This window comes from Pteropus vampyrus, unplaced genomic scaffold (assembly GCF_000151845.1).
Source record: "Pteropus vampyrus isolate Shadow unplaced genomic scaffold, Pvam_2.0 Scaffold6, whole genome shotgun sequence".
NCBI classification, from domain to species: Eukaryota; Metazoa; Chordata; class Mammalia; order Chiroptera; family Pteropodidae; genus Pteropus; species Pteropus vampyrus.
Genome location: NW_011888787.1, coordinates 1,076,256 through 1,093,112, shown reverse-complemented (window position 1 = coordinate 1,093,112; position 16,857 = coordinate 1,076,256). Strand labels below are relative to the sequence as shown.

At 46.7% G+C, this 16,857-nt stretch overlaps 2 long non-coding RNA genes across 2 annotated transcripts in view; one reads left to right on the top strand and one right to left on the bottom strand.

Annotated features, from left to right (window-relative positions):
- LOC111744631 overlaps nucleotides 1-16,857 on the bottom strand; it is a 61,452-nt gene that overhangs the window by 41,310 nt on the left and 3,285 nt on the right. The window contains exon 2 of the long non-coding RNA XR_002782248.1: nucleotides 12,331-12,446. This is a non-coding gene — a long non-coding RNA (uncharacterized LOC111744631). The remainder of the gene's footprint in view (nucleotides 1-12,330; nucleotides 12,447-16,857) is intronic.
- On the top strand, nucleotides 10,396-12,302 carry LOC111744630. The gene is made up of 3 exons (XR_002782247.1): nucleotides 10,396-10,897; nucleotides 11,307-11,399; nucleotides 11,793-12,302. It is a non-coding gene; the product is annotated as an uncharacterized LOC111744630 (long non-coding RNA).

Here is a 16,857-nt window from a genome sequence, read left to right as displayed (position 1 = left end):
CGGGCCGCCGCCTCGGCCGCCGCCCGAAGTTTGCCTGTAACTTTCTCGGGTGTGCAGCGAAGCAGCCTCGTGTGTCCTTCCGCCTCGGCCGCCTCCTCCCACCGCAGGCCCCGCCCCCTGTCGCCGGGCAGGGCCCCGCCGCCTTCGGCACCCCGGGGTTTCCCGCAGGAAGAAGCGCCGGCCCGAGCCGCGCGCGGAGGGATCTACGACGAGCCTCGGACGCCCCCCGCGCCCCCCCCAGCCCCCCAACCCCCCACAACCCCGGCGACTCCCCACGCGCTTCTGCGCCGCAGCGCCTCGCTGGGCCCGGCCTCTGCCCAAGTGGGTGGGCGTTAGGACGCTGAACTTCAGGCACTAGGGTCACCGAGATCGTGAACTTGCAGGGAGAGCCAGCCCTCGTCCCGGGAGCAAGGTCTCGCCCCCACGCACCCCCGCACCCACACGCTCCGGGCCTAGCTGGAGGAATGCGGTGCAGGACCCATGCTGTCCGGGAAGGAAATGGGGGCCAAGGCGCCAAATCCCATTTAAACCGAACAGAGCCGTCGAGTGGGTTGTGCTGCACCATTCATTCATTCACTCACGCGTTCATTCATTCGTTTAGTAAATATTTCTTAAGCGCCTTGCTTTGCTCGGCACGATGGCATGGTATTAAAGACGCGTGATGCACAAGCTACTTTTGAGGACTGAGGCTTTGCTGCTGCGGGTTGAGGATTTCAGGGCAGACTTCCATGGAGAATGAGAGCGGGATCTCAAAAGATTAGTAAAGTTTGTAAGGACAAGTAGATCAGCTAAGGATATTCATTGTAACATTGTAACAGCCAAAAAGTGGAAACAATCTAAGTGCCCACCCACAGAGGAGTGGATGGATAATGTATGGTATATTTAGAAAACAAAATACAATACAGCGATTGAAAGATTATATTCATGTATGTCGATGGAAATAAATTTTAAAAATAAAATGATAGTGAAAAAACTAATTGTACAAGGAGATACAAAGTATATCATTTATGTCTATATTTTTTTTCAAAACAATACATTATTTATGGATGCATTCCACAGTGTATAATATAAGCTTATAACCAGAATAGTAGTTACTTCCAGGGCAGGAGAATGGGGGATGTGGTCAGGTACGTGCACAAGTGGGCTTGTTATTTGTAAGAAAAGAGCTGAAATAAACCAACTAAAAGTCTGTGTGGGCCTGGCATTCCAGGGGAGAATCAAGGCGGGTAAGGGGGTTGGGACCAAATCATGCAGGACCTTGAATGGCAAGCTGAAAAGGAGGGAGGGGTGCATAGGGAGGGGGTGGTTATCTCTCAGGTCATAGAGAACCACTGAAGGGTTTTTTGGAACAGGAGTGAGACCTGATGGAAAGGGAGGTTGCTCTGATAATCTTGTGCACAACTGTCAGGAACAAAAGGTGAACTGGAGTCCAAGGGCCACTCGGGAGTTTGTGAAAGAGTCCAGGCAGGCCCGGGGTGATGAAGGCCTGAGCTAATGGAGTAGATGTCAAAGTGGAAAGGAAGGGATGGATCTGAGGCACTCTGGGGAGAAAAACAAAACAGATGGGGGAGGGGCAGCCCTATGTGACTAATCGGACGTGGGGGTTCACCGTCCCGTTAGGAAGGAAACTCCTACACACAGGGCCTCTGCCCAGCTCCTGCGGGATAAAACCCAGACTTCTAAAGATGGTAAACACAAGGCCTTGACTTCGCTGGGCCCCTCTCTGTCCGCCCTGCCCCGTTGTGAACTCTGCACAATAACAGTATTGAATGACTTGCTATTTCCCCCAAACGCGTCTTCTCGTTTCGGTCTCTGTACCTTCTGTCGCCCTGACTTGGAATGACTCTTGTCGTCCCCCTCCCTCCTCCTCTCGGTGGACTTCTCATCATTCATCCTTCAGTCGCGAGAAGGCTTTGCCGACACTGTAACGAATTCCTGCCCCTCACAGTCCCTCCACTGTCCTGCTTCTTTATCTTACACTGATATCTATTTGTCACACAGGACTCTTTGTATTTTCATCTTTCCAACTAGATTAGGAGGTCCTTACGGGCAAGGACCAGGGCCTTAGTCCCTCCCAGTGTCTATCGCTTAATAGATGCTGCACCAGGATGCAAAACAGCACGGAATAAGTACAAAGCAGTAGGATCACAGGCCTATGAAGTTCCAAACCGGATTTTCATAAGCGCTTTACAAAAGATAACCAAGTGCCGTTATTGAAAGTAGTCACCTTGGGATGCTAGAAACTTTTCAAAAATAACACAGTCTAACTGTTTTTGGAATTTCCCTTGTGCAAATGTGTTCAGACAAGATAATAACATCACATTTTAGTTGCCGACTGACTGATACGGTTACCAGCTTGGGCATTCTCTCTCTACTCACTAAATATAGTTCATAGTGACTTGGCTGCGTATGAATTTTAAAAATCACCTGCAAAGATTAAATGGGTCACTATTAAAATACGTGTGGAAGAATGTAAAAAGAATCATCTCCAAGGACCAGCTCCAGAAGTGACTGTGGTTATGACATAATTATGATAATAGGTATGCAACTTCTCAAGGTAACTGTCTTAAGAAAAGTGATTATGATGTTTACATAGGACCTTCGCTGGATTTGTTATAATGTTAAACTTACTGCATACATTCCCACAAGGACAAGAAGAATACAGAATCAATGCTATGAACGGAAGTAGAAGGCTATGACTATGGAGGTGTGTTTTAAAGACATGTTTTGAAGGAAGCTGTGGATATAAGTTGGATTAAAAAAAAGGGGGTGGGGTGGGGACCTGAAAATCAAAGAAAGAAACTGGAATTGGCAAAGACTGAAAAATGAAAACAAGTAAGTCCAACCCATCCACTGACATTTGGATGAATATTCCCTGTAGGCCGGATCCTGCAAGAAGAGCAGGGAGGTCGGGAGACACAAGTGACAAGCGAGTGAGACCCAGTGTGACAGCTGGGAGACTATGAGTCCTGTCCCAGCCCAGGGGCAGTCAGGGAAGGCTTCTAGGAAGACCTCGATAGCTGGACTAAGAATTAAAGGACCAAAAGATTAATCGGGTAAAGGGGAAGAGGACATTTCTCATGTTTAGTGGTCTAAGCTCTTCAAGCATAGAGGCAGGTGAACAAGCATAGAGACCGGAACCTGTTCCCTAAGGAATAGAGAAGGTAAGGACTGAGGCGAGGACTCTAGGAATGCAGAAGAGATGGGCATTGGCTCCTAAGACTATTACCCACTGAGACGAAAGGTTTATTATCAAGGCATCAGCAATGACCTCAGTATCTTGAGGTGTGATGAGCTATTCCAGATACAGGAAACACTGGAGAAGGAAAGGGAGGGTTGGTAGATTAGATGAGCAGGTAAGAGAAGAGATGGATGTGGCTGGAGAAGGAAGAACTGAGAGCAGCAGCTGCTGACTGCTTCACGAGAGAACTGGGAGAAACCCGACTGATTTAAAGGATGGCGTTGCCTGAAATATGCTTCCCGCCGTGGACCTCTGCCCAAAGCTAAGCCTACATCCCACTGCATGCATTTAGGTGACTACTCCCCTGATCCCTATCAGAAGCCTGGGGGTCTCGCCGTGGTGTCGCAGGACAGGAGTAGCAGCGGAGGATGTGAAATTCCAGGTCTGCCCGGAGATGTCAGCCCCAAAGTTTAATTGCTCAGCCGGACAGGGGCATGGTCTTCCCTGACTGCGCTTCCCGGACGGGGGCATGGTCTTCCCTGACTGCGCTTCCCGGACGGGGGCATGGTCTTCCCTGACTGCGCTTCCAGTCAGAGCAAATTCTACTTTATAGGAGAGATCGGCAGGAAAACGTCCAGGTGATCCTACAACAAATCACAGCTATCACTATTCCTTAAAGTTCCATAGCTCCACTGATGCAAAGAAAAATGGCATCTCACGAACGTTCACCTGAAAAACAGTCTCAGTCTCCAGGCTCAAGTTAAAATCTATAGACCATCAGCAACAGAAAGACATGAGGAAAGGCCACCACTAGTTTTCAATTTTAGTCAAAACTAAAAACGTGCATATATGTCTTCACTAATGAAAACTCACGGTAAAATTGCCTCCAAAACAAATGCAGAATTGGCATTTATCAGTTCTCACGTCTGTTCTCTCAGACCCAACAGGCCGTAAAACTTCTCAAGGGCAAAGATCCTATGGCATTTGTCTATTTGGCCCCTGTTCCTTTACAGTGGTTAGTGCACGTACGTGCTCGATGATGTATGTTTCAAGTAAATGCCGAAGGAGGAGCGTATATATCTATATGAAGTGGAGAGAGATGCGAGAGAGACAGAAAGTCCACTTCTTTGGAGAATCCCGGGCCGAGTCAGTTCAACACGATAGCTGTTGCTGAAGGGGTTCAGGGCTACACATCAAGCACAGGCCGAGCTACTCCACACGTCTCTGCTCGGAACCCAGGACCCCAGAGATGTGTGATGAAGGGTTTGTGGAAGCAGGAACTAAAAGGAAGGTCTCTTTGCAAAATAATGGCTTTGCATTCGTGTGGTGCTTTGGGCTTTCCAAAAGACATTTAAGCATCTTATCTCATTTGATTCTCAAAGCGATCGTGGGAAATGGCCAAGCCAGTCATTATTATTCCCATTTCACAGATGAGGAGACTTAGATAGAGTTTCAGCGTCTTGCCCAAGGTTAAATATGTAGTTAGTGACAGCTGAGACAAACCCCCACTGTTTCTGCTTCTGATTAAGTCTCATTCCTCTTTTTTTTTTTTTTTTTTTCTGCAACAGTATGACGTACATCCGAGATGATTTTTAGTGTAGGGACCTCTGGACAAAGGTCCACTAGCTTCTTATCACTTGCTTATTGGTACGGAACAAGCTGGCCCACTGTAATTAGGAAGCCTAAGCAAGCCAATGCATTCTTAGATTTAAAAGCAGTTTTTGAGCGTTTACCCCCTGCAAAGCACGTCCTTGACTCTATGGCAAGAGAGACATGAACCAGCCCTAGCCTCTATTCCCCGGAGATCACGTGGCATTGAGGAGGGTAGGGACAACACACAAACAATATAAGTAAGCAGAGAGATAAAGCGCAGGGCGATGGGAAAGTAGAGAACACTGTGATTAATTCTAAGGCCACTTTCATTTTGTACGGTCCCCAGACTGCAAGATATGAAGGAACCGAGATGGCCTATACTATTGGACTGTAAGCAGCGTAAACACAGAAACCATCTCTTATTCATGTTTGTAAACCCCACAGTAGTTGGTGCTTTGCCTTGCATCGAGCATAGAGTAAGTGCACATTCTGAGAGGTCCACCAGGTTCAGCCAGAGGACAAGTTCCAAAAGGCAGGAGTCAGTTTCAAGATCCACACTAGCTCTCAGAATTAGGAACCAGTCAGACACTTAGCACAATTGTCTCTGCTCTGATTAAGGGTATAAGTAATATAAGAAATTGTAATTTGGACTTCTTGACATATTTTTGCTCTTTTAGGTCTGTGACTATCTCAATTTAATTGATGTTGAGGAGGAGAAAATTCAAGATCGTCCTTGTACAATTAACTCTTCTCATGTGCATGTGCTATATGACAAATGGCATCTCTAAAACTTAACTAGGAATCCAAAATTCTCTGCTACCCATGAGCAGGAGAATTAGTATAAGAATGTTCACTTTAGTACAACCTGACTTAAAATTTTCTTTTAAGTATTTCATGCTGGAAGGTTTTACACTTCAATTCCTAAATGGTGCATGCTTTTCATAGATAATGATGTAAAAAGGGTTGACCTGTACGCATCAGGACAACTCCCCAATTCAAGAGCAACATAAATCCAGAACTCTGTAATTATCAAACCACGATATTATTGGATGAGTTGCATGCAGTGCTTCAGTCACTCGAACGGTTACGCAACTCTGGATACTTGTGAGATGTTAAGGTGTTTGTTCTCAGAGACTCCTCCATTGTTTCTACCTAACATTTCTTATTTTCTTCCCTCACGATCTGTCAAGGAATTCTTGAGTAGTGCGGTCTGGGCATACAAATGGTTTCTACCTTCAAGTATGAAAAAAGAATCATCTGTCTGAGTACAGATCGCATCGAAGTCCCCTGAAGTGGAAGAAAAGAGAACATTTTCTTATTATGTGAAATTCAAGATGGTTAAACATGTATGAGGATGAAGTCATCCAAAGTAAGGAAAGGAAATCCCAATTTTTAAAAGTAAGCAGTAAGGAAACTCCTAAAGTAATTCATCAGGAGATAATTAATGGCTGGCAACTGGTATTTATAATAGAAGCGTACATGGCCTTAACGATAGGGTTTGCTTCTGAAAACATTCTAATTAAAAAGGGAAAGAGTAATTTTATAGGAAAGTACAAATCAGTGTTGTGTGTGCATGCTAATGTGTGCAGGGACCGAGGTGGTAATTGCTGTGCTCAGAGCAGGTATCTGTTGCTGAAGATAATGACCTTGTAAATATACAAATAGGTTTTCCAACAAAGCTGAAAGTACATCATTATTATTCATCGGCGTGGAATGGAATGTGAAATTGGAATTCAGCAGGTGACTGGTGGTTGTACCTGATCAGGATACCGACTTGCTTTTGTTTTAAATCATTCCGGTTTCTGTTAAGGGCAGTGTAATGCCTCTGCTCTGTTCTCTTGCTCAGACCACGGTTCTAACCATTTTTCTGTCTCATCTTTGATTCCTTCCTTCTTATCGCACTTACTAAAAGTCTAAGCAGGACAAGGAGAACAGATGCTAGCAAGCCGGAGACTATTTCTCACATTAACATCTACATCCGAGTCCGGGAAAGTACACCTTATTGTTAAAAAGACAGTTCACACCCCGCTTGGTTTTTTTTGCAAGATGCAGTTACCTCAAGAGCATTCCTCATTGAACTCTGATGGTCTGCAATCCTTGTCTGTCTGCTGTCATTTAAGAGCATCTACAAGACAATGGCTGGGGGTGCGGGTCTTTTTGAAGCCAGCAAAGGAATGGATAGGACAAACACAGGCTGACTTCCGTGACGTCCTGGGATTTGGAGCCAAGCTTCAGGTTTCAAAAAGGCAGACTTGGAACCTGCAAACGGCAGGGTGGTTCCTTACTCATCTACCATGGGGTTTTGAGGAGAAAAGGGAAGTAAGAAGAATTGAAGAGAAGAAAAACAGAACAGGAGAGTGGGAGAGGAAGGTGAAGGGTGCTCGGGGCGGTATGCACCTGTTGAGAAGTGGGGAAGTGGCACAAACGCGAGCAGAAGAAGCACCGAGGAGTTCCTCCTGCGCGTCCCGCTCCTCTGTCCCGGAGGCCTAGGGTCAACCCACAGCGGTGAGAGGGGACCGCTCTCGGCGTCCTCTGACACCTCCCCGAACTCCCTCCGAAGAGTCCAAATCGGTGCCCGCCATCATCGGTATAGATGGGTAATCACGACGGTAATCACACCGATAGCGATGTCGGCCGCACACGTTTACGTAGTGCTTACTGTGCGTCAGGTGCTGGATGAAGCACGTTACCTGCTTCGCTGTTTCTAATGCTCCCACCGGTTTATGAGTAGGTATTATTATTATTCCTACTTCACGGACAGACAAAGTGAAACCTGAGAAGTTGCTCCGAAGCACACAGCCGTAAGCAGGGGCACAGCCCGGGTCCACCTGACCATCCCCTTGAGCATGGAATGAGCTGTCCTACTATAATCATTTACCGTCAGCCTGGTCTCCAAGTCTGCAGAGCCAGGGCCTTGACCACACTCCTCCTTTGCGCTCCCCATCTCTTGCTCGTCAGCCTCCAACCCTGGGGTAACTGGAAAACTTCACTTCCCTGCTCTGCCCCTCAGGGGAGCAACAGTCAGCCAGCTCTGCAGGTGGTTCCACACTGCAGCTTCACATTCTGAAATACTCTCTTCTACGTGTGCCTAATAAAAGACTAAGAAAGTAGGGAAAGAACCAGTTCTATTTGATGCCATATCTTTGTTTAAATTATAAACCAAAAACATATACTCTTACAAATTAAAGGAAAATCACCTATAATACCACCACTGACAACATTTTAGTGTATTTAGTTTTTCCTTCAAGGGCACATTTCAAATGGTTATAATCGAGACACCCATATAGTTTGCATCCTGTTTTCTCGGCTACTCCATGTATCATAAACCTTTGCCTTTGTTGCTCCGTAGTTGTCATACGTAGCATTTTTAGTTTCTGCATTAGATTCCGGCACTGACGATAAACAGAGCTAGAATGCTTTCTGTATTACCCTGGGGATCTGGGTCCGGAGGGGTCCACCTAGCTGCTGAGACAGCCCCTCCCTGCGGAGGGTCCTCCCACACCGCTCCCGTTGCCAAAGCCAGTGGGGGGGATGGGTAGGCTTTTCAACAGCGGAAATGGATCAGCCCCCAAGAATCCCCTGCTGCTCAGTCATCTCACCACCATCCCCCACGACCAGCAGGGCATTTGCAAGACTTCACCACCCGCCCAGGGCCTCTTTCCCTCTTTCTGTTCCGTTTCCTTTCCAGCAAAAGGCCCCACTTCCCACTTCACTAAAAACATCTTTTAGCTCAAAGATCAACTCCCCTGTAAAACCTTCCCCGGCGCCCCCAGGCTACACTGGCAGGCCATCTAAGAACTCCCCGGACCTCTCTTCCTCAACCTCACACCCTACCTCTCACACATGCACCTTTATTTCCGGCCCTTAAATCTCAGAGAAAAGTCTTCCCTTCATTCCAATGCTAATCCTTCGGCACTGGCCATTGATTTCATCCCTTCTGCCTTTCCCCAAACCATTTCGCCATTCGTTATCCATCCGCCCTCACTGTCTGTTGTTCATTTCTCCCTCTCTCCTAGTTTAATCCCCTCAGCCAACGATTCTCTTCAGGCCTTACCTCATATGCACATACATTTGCTATTATCCGCTCAGACAAATTTCTCTTTCCTTTCACGCCCAAACCTCATAAAAGAGTGGTTTATCCCCTGATATTCTTACTTCCTCAACCCGTTACTGCTTCCTCTCCCTGCTTTTACTGAGCATCTACCCTGCGAAACAACGGGAAATAGACATAACGAAGGCCGTCCTTACTCCTGAGGAGCTTCTAGCTAGTGGAGAGAAAAACAGTTAACCAAACAACGCAGCCCGGTAAAAGAAGTGTCATGATAGAAGCATGCACAAAGGTATCTATAGAAGGGCTCCCTAGGGGAAATTGAAAGGACTTCCTTGGAGGTGGCACCAGTTAGATCTTGAACGATGAAGTCAGTGTCGCCAGGTAGAGACTATATATGTCTACTGAGTCGGGGGGAGTATGTGACTGACGGAGGTAAGGGCTTACACGGAGGTCTGAGAAACCATAACGTTATGATTATTTAGGGAATACCAGCAGCTCAGAGGAGTTGAGTTTCTAGTAAGGAACGCTGAGAGAAGAGATGGAGAAGGATGTGTTTAGGCCGATGGTTCTCGAACTTTAGCGTGCATCGAAATCACACAGAGGACACGTGAAAACACACATTTCTGAAGCCACTCCAAGAGCTTTGGAGTAGGGTCTGGGTTAAGGCTGGGTAGTGTGCATTTCTAGCAAGTTCCCAGGTGATACTGATGCTGTTGGTTTGGAGACCACACTCTGAGAACCACCGGCTTGGTAACTTGGCTTCTGCTTGAATTATTCTAGCAAAGTTACTTTTAGATGTCACCGAAGGTCTTCGACTGCCAAATTCACTCAACTTTATCTCAATCTTTCTCCTCCTGGGCCGGTTTACAGCTTTTGACACAAGCAATGATTTCTTAACTGGTCTTCTGGCTTCCGGCCTCACCTTCTTCTAGTCTATACACTTCACTGAGGGCCAGGAGACTGTCCAAAATACAAACACAATCCTATCACTCTGTACTGAAAACTGACCAGTGACTCTCCACCTTCTATGGTGAGAGCCCAAATTCCATAGGCTGGGACAAAAGTCCCTGGCCGTTCTGGCCACATTACGTCCTCCCCTGCTGCTGTCCCATATTGCACGGCCTGTGTTCCACGCCTGTCAACATACTAGCCGGTCTCCAGTTATGCCCCGGGCTCATCTACTCTTTGGCTTTGCATACGCACATTTTTTTTTTTTTTTTGGCCTGGCACGCCCTTACTCCCTCCCCTCCTCCACCCAACTTGCCCTTGACCGGTGGAATCCTAGCTCAAGGCCTAGAGCAAATGTCGCCTCCTTCGTGAAGCCCACCTAAGTTTCATTGTGCTTTTCCCTGAGCACCTCTACAGTTGGTTTCTGCATATTCTACACACCATTTAACGATTAGTTGAACGAACATGTGACTACTGGGTTGGGACATACTTGACTGCACAGTCTGCGTCTCTTATTTTTTTAAATGTACTTTTAAATTATAGTTGACATATACTATTAGTATCAGCTGTACAACATAGCGATTAGATATTTATATACCTGACGAAATGATCACCACGATAATCTGGGACCCACCTGGCAGCATACGTAGTCATTACAATATTATTGACTACAGTCCCTATGCTGGACTTTACATCCCCTCTGTCTAATTATTTTTCTTGTTCTCGTAGAAGACATTCAGTGTATGTGTCCTGCATGAATGTTGGGTTCATACGTAATAATTAATGATCGAGGTAGGCATCTGCTGCCTACCCAGTGAAACCCGGGGCGGACGGGCGGGCAGAGAGGAGGAGGGGAACATAAAGAGAAGCTCTGTTAATGAGCAAGAGTCAGACGTGCCACTTCACAGCCACCTGACTCCCTGACGGAGAGGACGGCCCATAGGCTTTTATTTCCCATGACTCTCTCTTTCTTTGATGACACACGGGTTTGTCAGCATCATGGACGAGGCAGTTAGGCAGCTGCCTTTCTTGTTTTTGACAAAACACTCTCTGGGGGACTTATCCAGAGCTGAGGAGCAACATCTGTGGAGACTGAGCGGCAAATACTTGGGTCTCTTGGCTTGGTGAGCACAGAACCAGCAGGCAGCCATTTACCTCTCATTTCTGTCCTACTGCTGAAGGAATGCTGGCCAGGCCCTCCCTGTTCATTCTTCCTCTTCTGTCTCTCTCTCTCTCTCTCTCTCTCTCTCTCTCTCTCTCTCTCTCTCTCTCTCGCCCCGTCCCCCCTTCAGTCTCCCTCTCCCCTCCTTCTCCCTCTCCTTCTCCCGCTCTCTGTCTCTGTCTCACCCCTGCACACTCTGATTGCTGTGGTGACCAGATCCTGCAGAAGTAAAACAGGTCTGGAAGCCTATGTGTCCAGATCGCATACTCCTCCTTCTCTAATTAAACCACGAGGTTAAGAAAGCATCCAGCAGCTAATGAGCTCAGAACGCCCTGCCTTTTGTCACCTGGGCTTTCTCCATCTCTGTGCAGATATTCCTGAGAGAGCAGCCATTTATTTGGTGACGCCGATGTGCCGGATGTTTCACATGTGATCTCATTAGATCCTCACAACATTCCTGCAAGGTAGGTCTCTTTATCTCCATTTAACAAAGAAAGATGCTGAGACTCAAAGAAGTTAAGTAAGGTATCCAAGGTCAACAAGCTCATCAGCGGTAGGGGGAGGCTTTGAACCCGTGCTCTAACTATCCCAAAGCCCGTATGCTTTTCATTATTCATACTATCTTTGGAGAACTGAAAAGGCTGAAAGTTACAGAGTCAGCCCATGTCATAGCAGGGATAAAATTCATGGAAGCCGGAAAATTTGCACTGTATGGAAAGAATTGCTAAAATGGGTATGTTCGATGTTCCAAGAATTTATAAAACCTGAAAAGTATGTGGTGACTACGAGGTGACAATGACCCCGAACTGGAAAAGCTGCCTAATTTCTCACCAGTGTCCCCTGTCTTTACTCTCCAGGGATCAACAGTCTTTCTCACTTGTCTTCTAACCTAAGCAGAGATGTTTCCCTATTTCCCAAAGTCACCTATTTACCTGTGGTTCCGACTCCCACTCGAACCTGCGTTTTAAAAATCTTCCCTTAACCTCTTCTCTTCTTCTGGACTGTGAAGTACGACCAGGAAGAAGGAACAAGACTCTGCCTACGCCCTCGACTAGTCTGACTACACATAAATGATTACTTCTAAAACCATGTCGAATGTAATAAAACAATGACGGTTCTTTTTTTGACTGGTCAACTTGACACTTAAAGAGTAGGTTTTCCTGCCCGTTTCCCTGTTTGACTGGTGCTCTTGGCGTTGTGAATAAACAGAGCTAATGACAACACCCATCAGAGCGAAGCACTCAGAGTGGGTGATAAAGTCAACAAGAAGATGAAAACAAGATCGAACGCAGATAAGCCGCCAGGAGTTGGCTACGGATTCAAAGTGGACATTGTGGCTCATCCGTCTTCCCCCTCAGCTTTCCGCCCCAACAGCATCCCTGCTTGGGCACTCACGGCAAGGTCGGAACTCAGGAGGGAAGCTCGGGGGTCGAGTACAGGACACGAACGTGTAGCACAGACAATCCGATTGGGAGAAATGCGAAGACGCGGTGGTACGTTCTTAATGAAGCCTATGAGAGAACAAAGGAGGGAATTTTAAGTCAAAACAAACTATCGAATAAAGGTCATACTCTAGAAGAACAGGCGGACACAAATGATCGGCTTCCCCTAGCCAAACTCTCTCTGTCTCTCTGTCTCTCTGTCTCTCTGTCTCTCTCTCTCTCTCTGTCTCTTTCTCTCTCGAGCCCGGCCTAGGAGGTTCTCGAGTCTATTGTTCAAAGACTGGAACTTGTTTTCCTTGGATTAGTCTCACTCCTATCTTTTCCTTGCCTCTTTCCAAAAGAAAGTAAAAGACGCTCAGGTTCCCCTACAGCACCTCAGTGAGTCAGTCAGGATTACAACCGCATCTTTTAAATTGCCCAACCCAGTTGAAAGGCTGCCATGAAAGCAGCTTCTACAAGCACAAGCCGGGCTGTCTTTTTCCTTTTCTTATGTTGCAAAATGTGAATGAGGAGTTGCCTCCAAGGGCATAATTAGCATAAAAACTGCTGAAGCAGAGAGGATACAGGTAGGCGACTGTCCTCACGGAAAATGTCGCTGTTGTCCCCGTCAGGAACGTGTATGTGGAGACTATGATAAGCAGCTTTCTGCCGACAGATGGGAAAGGGTTTCACACAGCTCCTAGTACATAAGAATGGCTCAAGATGTGTTTGCTAGATTGGACTCCTCTCCATAAGCTCCTTCTCAGTCAGTAACCATCCGTGGCTGCCTGCTCTTCCTCAGCCTCCACTGTTCGAATGTTCCTCTCGTCACTTGGATTTCGGTCTCGTCACAGATCCCGCTGTTTCTCAGCCTCTCCCTCCTCTCCCGTACTTATCACCCTCCTAAGGAGCCTTTTCAGACATTTTTAATTGCTCCTCCGTGACATGTTAATACCACAGGTATATCGTTGTATCAGTTTATACACTGTATGTATATTCCTACTTTATACTTTAAAATATGAAGTCGTTTTTCACCCCCCAAGAACCATTCTCACTCCTGTTGAGAAGGCATGTCCTACCGGACCAGAGGAGCCTGATCTAGGACACAAGAGAAGCAGATCACAGAACTAGATGAGACATGAAATCAATTTGGGAAAGAAGCCAGGCGGGTGGCAGGCATAGGCATTTGTTTAGAACAGACTCAGGATGGGTCAAGACAGACAGCTGGCGGTAGAGCTTGGCCAAGCAGGACACAGGTTGGAGAATGCAGCCGAAAGCAGTTTTGGTGGGGGACAGGAGAGTAAGGTTCCAGGCAGGCAGAGGCGTGGGGAATTGTGGTTCACTGGGTCAGAGAGCGCCTCATACAGAGAAATCCCATCATCCAGGAAAGTTCCGTGGAGGAGAAACTGAAGCGAGATGAGCCGTGTCGCCCTTGAACCCAAGGACCCCTAGGCTTCTGGGCTGGCTATACCCCGTTGATGAAGCATCTGGTTATTACTGGGGATACATCCGGCGGGTCCCCATATGCCCTGAAAACTGCTCACAGCTCCCTGGATTTCAAACCCTCTGTATCAGATGAAAGAACCAAGCCTTCCAACCTGACTTGGAGCTTGGCTATGGTATCCTCAGGCATTCAGATCGATCGATCAGATAAGAAGTCTGGTTTTCCTCTTCTTCAAGTCACTTATCTTCCAGAGGTCCTTCTTCTCCTGATGTAAAAACAGGAGTAGACCCAGGGCCCCGACCGAACACATTCAAAGTTGTGCTTCCTAAAATCGGTCGGACCTCTGAAAGGTCAAAGCCAATGGCCTTTCTCATTGATTTCCCAGGTCAGCGTCTTGGTGGCCTTTGGTGCTACGGCCCTTGCTCTCCTCTTTAATTAGAGATCAGTCACTCTAACTCTGGTCTCCATCTCACTCTGGCTTCCCTGAGACTCCTAACACTCTCTGAAGGTGTCTCTGTCTCCTCCTTCCTCCCTATCTTTTCCCAAGGGCACCCTTTATGTTTGGTTTTCCTATTGCCCTCCATGCTCATGCCTGCGTGCGTTCAGTTTAATTGAACAAACATTCTCAAGCACTTGCTATATGCCTAACAGTATTATAAACAAGATATGGTCCTTGCACACCCCTGTGGGGGAACAGATATGTATATGACCAAGTAAAACACAATGTGAGATGCGTCGTACAGATATGTACAAAATATCTTAGCGACCCGAATGTGGAAGCGACTCATTCGTCTTGAGGACATCAGAAAAGGCATCGCAGAGGGGACTTTTTTGATTCGTTCCTTGAAGAATGAATAGAGATTCATACAATAGTAAAGTTGGAGGAAGAACATTACAGATAGATAGATGAGGATGGGAAAGGCCTGGGACGATCAGGAAGGCTTAGAAAGTTCGTGCGAGTCAAGAGGAAGCAGGTGTGAGACGGGGTCACGAGGAGTAGGGGGGGGCGGGAGTGGAAGGAGATGACCCTAGAGAGTCCAGGATGCGCTGTCGCTTCAGTCACCATGTAAATCTATACCTTGATGTCACAGGAAAATTGGTCATGACAGTGCCTGGCACATTACTTTTAAAAAAAATAAATTTAGCTCTTATTTACTATATGTCATGTGTTGTACGAGGTGCTGGCCGTACAAAGATAAATAAGCTGCCCCCTGCCCCCCGCCCCACCAAGAGCTCAAAGTATAGTAGAGAAATAGACATGTTTAAAAAATTAATACATGCAATGCAAGCTCGTCCATGTAGTCATGGGGGCATGCATGGGACACGAAATAGAGAGCGACTGGCTCTGAGTGCAAGGATTAGCAGAGGACGCGTCAGAGAAAAAGTGGAATCTCAGCTGAGCTTTAAGAGAAAAGTGGGAGTTGGATGGTGAGGCAGGTAGGATGACGGCTCTCCAAATATGTCCCTGTCCTAAACCTGTGAATACGTTACCTTACATGGCAACGGGGACTTTGCAGATGTGATTAAATTTGGGGAAGAAGGAAAGATGATAGATTATCCAGGTGGGCCTGATGTACTCACAAGGATCTTTACATGAAAGGTGGGCAGGAGCGTCAGAGCCGGGAGAGATGAGACGATCGACCAGAACACGTGGGCAGCCTCTAGAAGCTGGAAAAGGTAAAGAACAGATTTTCTCCCTGAGCCTCCGGAAGGCCTGCAGCTCTGCTATCAATTTGATTTGCGCCCCATAAGGCTCGTTTCGGACTTCGGATACCCAAAACGTAAGATGATACATTTGTGTCACTTTTAAGCCACTCAGTTTGTGGTAATTTGTTGCAGCAGCAACAAGAAACTAGTAGATGGAGTCGTAGGTGGGCATGGAGGTGGAGATGCTTTTGACAAAAGGAGCAGCAGACGCACAGACTAGCGTGACACAGACTAGGGGGCACAGACTAGCGTGGCACACCCTTGGGGCAGGGGTGACAAGTAGTTTGGTGTCACTGAGGTTTATGGATCACTAGGTAAGGAGCAGAAGAAAAGGCTGGAGGGTGAGACAAGTACCAGATGATCATAGGGCCTTGTCGGGGGCTGATTATTTATAGCTTAGTTATTGCTTAAGCTTATGAGGTAAATTGAGAGCCATTTAATGGTTTTAAACGATAAAGTACAAATGCCAAATTTTCAGTTTCGAAAGAAAGTTTGAACGGGGGTCGGGGGGGCGGGGGTGTGAGAAGCCTGGGGCAGGGAGACTGTTTAGGAAGCTGTTGCCAAAGTTCCTGGGACGGGTGCTACAGCTTGACCAGGTGAGTGGGAGAAAGAGAAGTCAGAATAAAGAGATATTTAGAACTCGGAGAGTGACAGAATGCTGGGGACAAAGACGAAAGGAAGAGTCAAGGATGATCCCAGAATTCTGCATTGGACCTTGACAGATAGCCACACTCAGATGGGGAAAACTGGAGGTTTCTCTCAATATTTCTCAGCTCTTTATTGTCTTTATTTTAGTGTCCACTGGGCTGATTGGTCCTATCAACCTGTATTTAGACTGTCTTTAAGTTCTTACAGCTGCTTTTTCTAATAATAGCCATTCCCCTCCTCAGTCTATCCTCCATGTTGTTGTTAGAACAACCGATTCGATATTCAATAGATACTTACTTAGTGCCTACCATGCACGTGCCAGGTACTGTCACTCACTGGGGGAATATTGCAATGAACAAAACGATTTTAAAAATAAACTAGCCCACGTTCGATCTAGAAGTTCTGTTTAGAAGATAATTTCGTACATTTCCATCACCAATTCCCATCTTCTACAACGAATTCCAATTTCCTCTCGCTTTACGTCCAGAGTTTTTGGTGTGTGTTCAAACTCTCTGTCTGTTACCTTGTCCTAAACGAACTACGAGTTGAACTTAGAAATGGGTTGTGATCTGAAGCGGTGAGTCTCAAACTATCTGTCGGTTTGTTATTGTTGTCGTTATTGTTTAGTTTTTTAAAAAACTTCCAGACTCTTGGGATCTGATACCTGGTCCTCCTGCGCATGACTAGGGCACAGGTCATGCC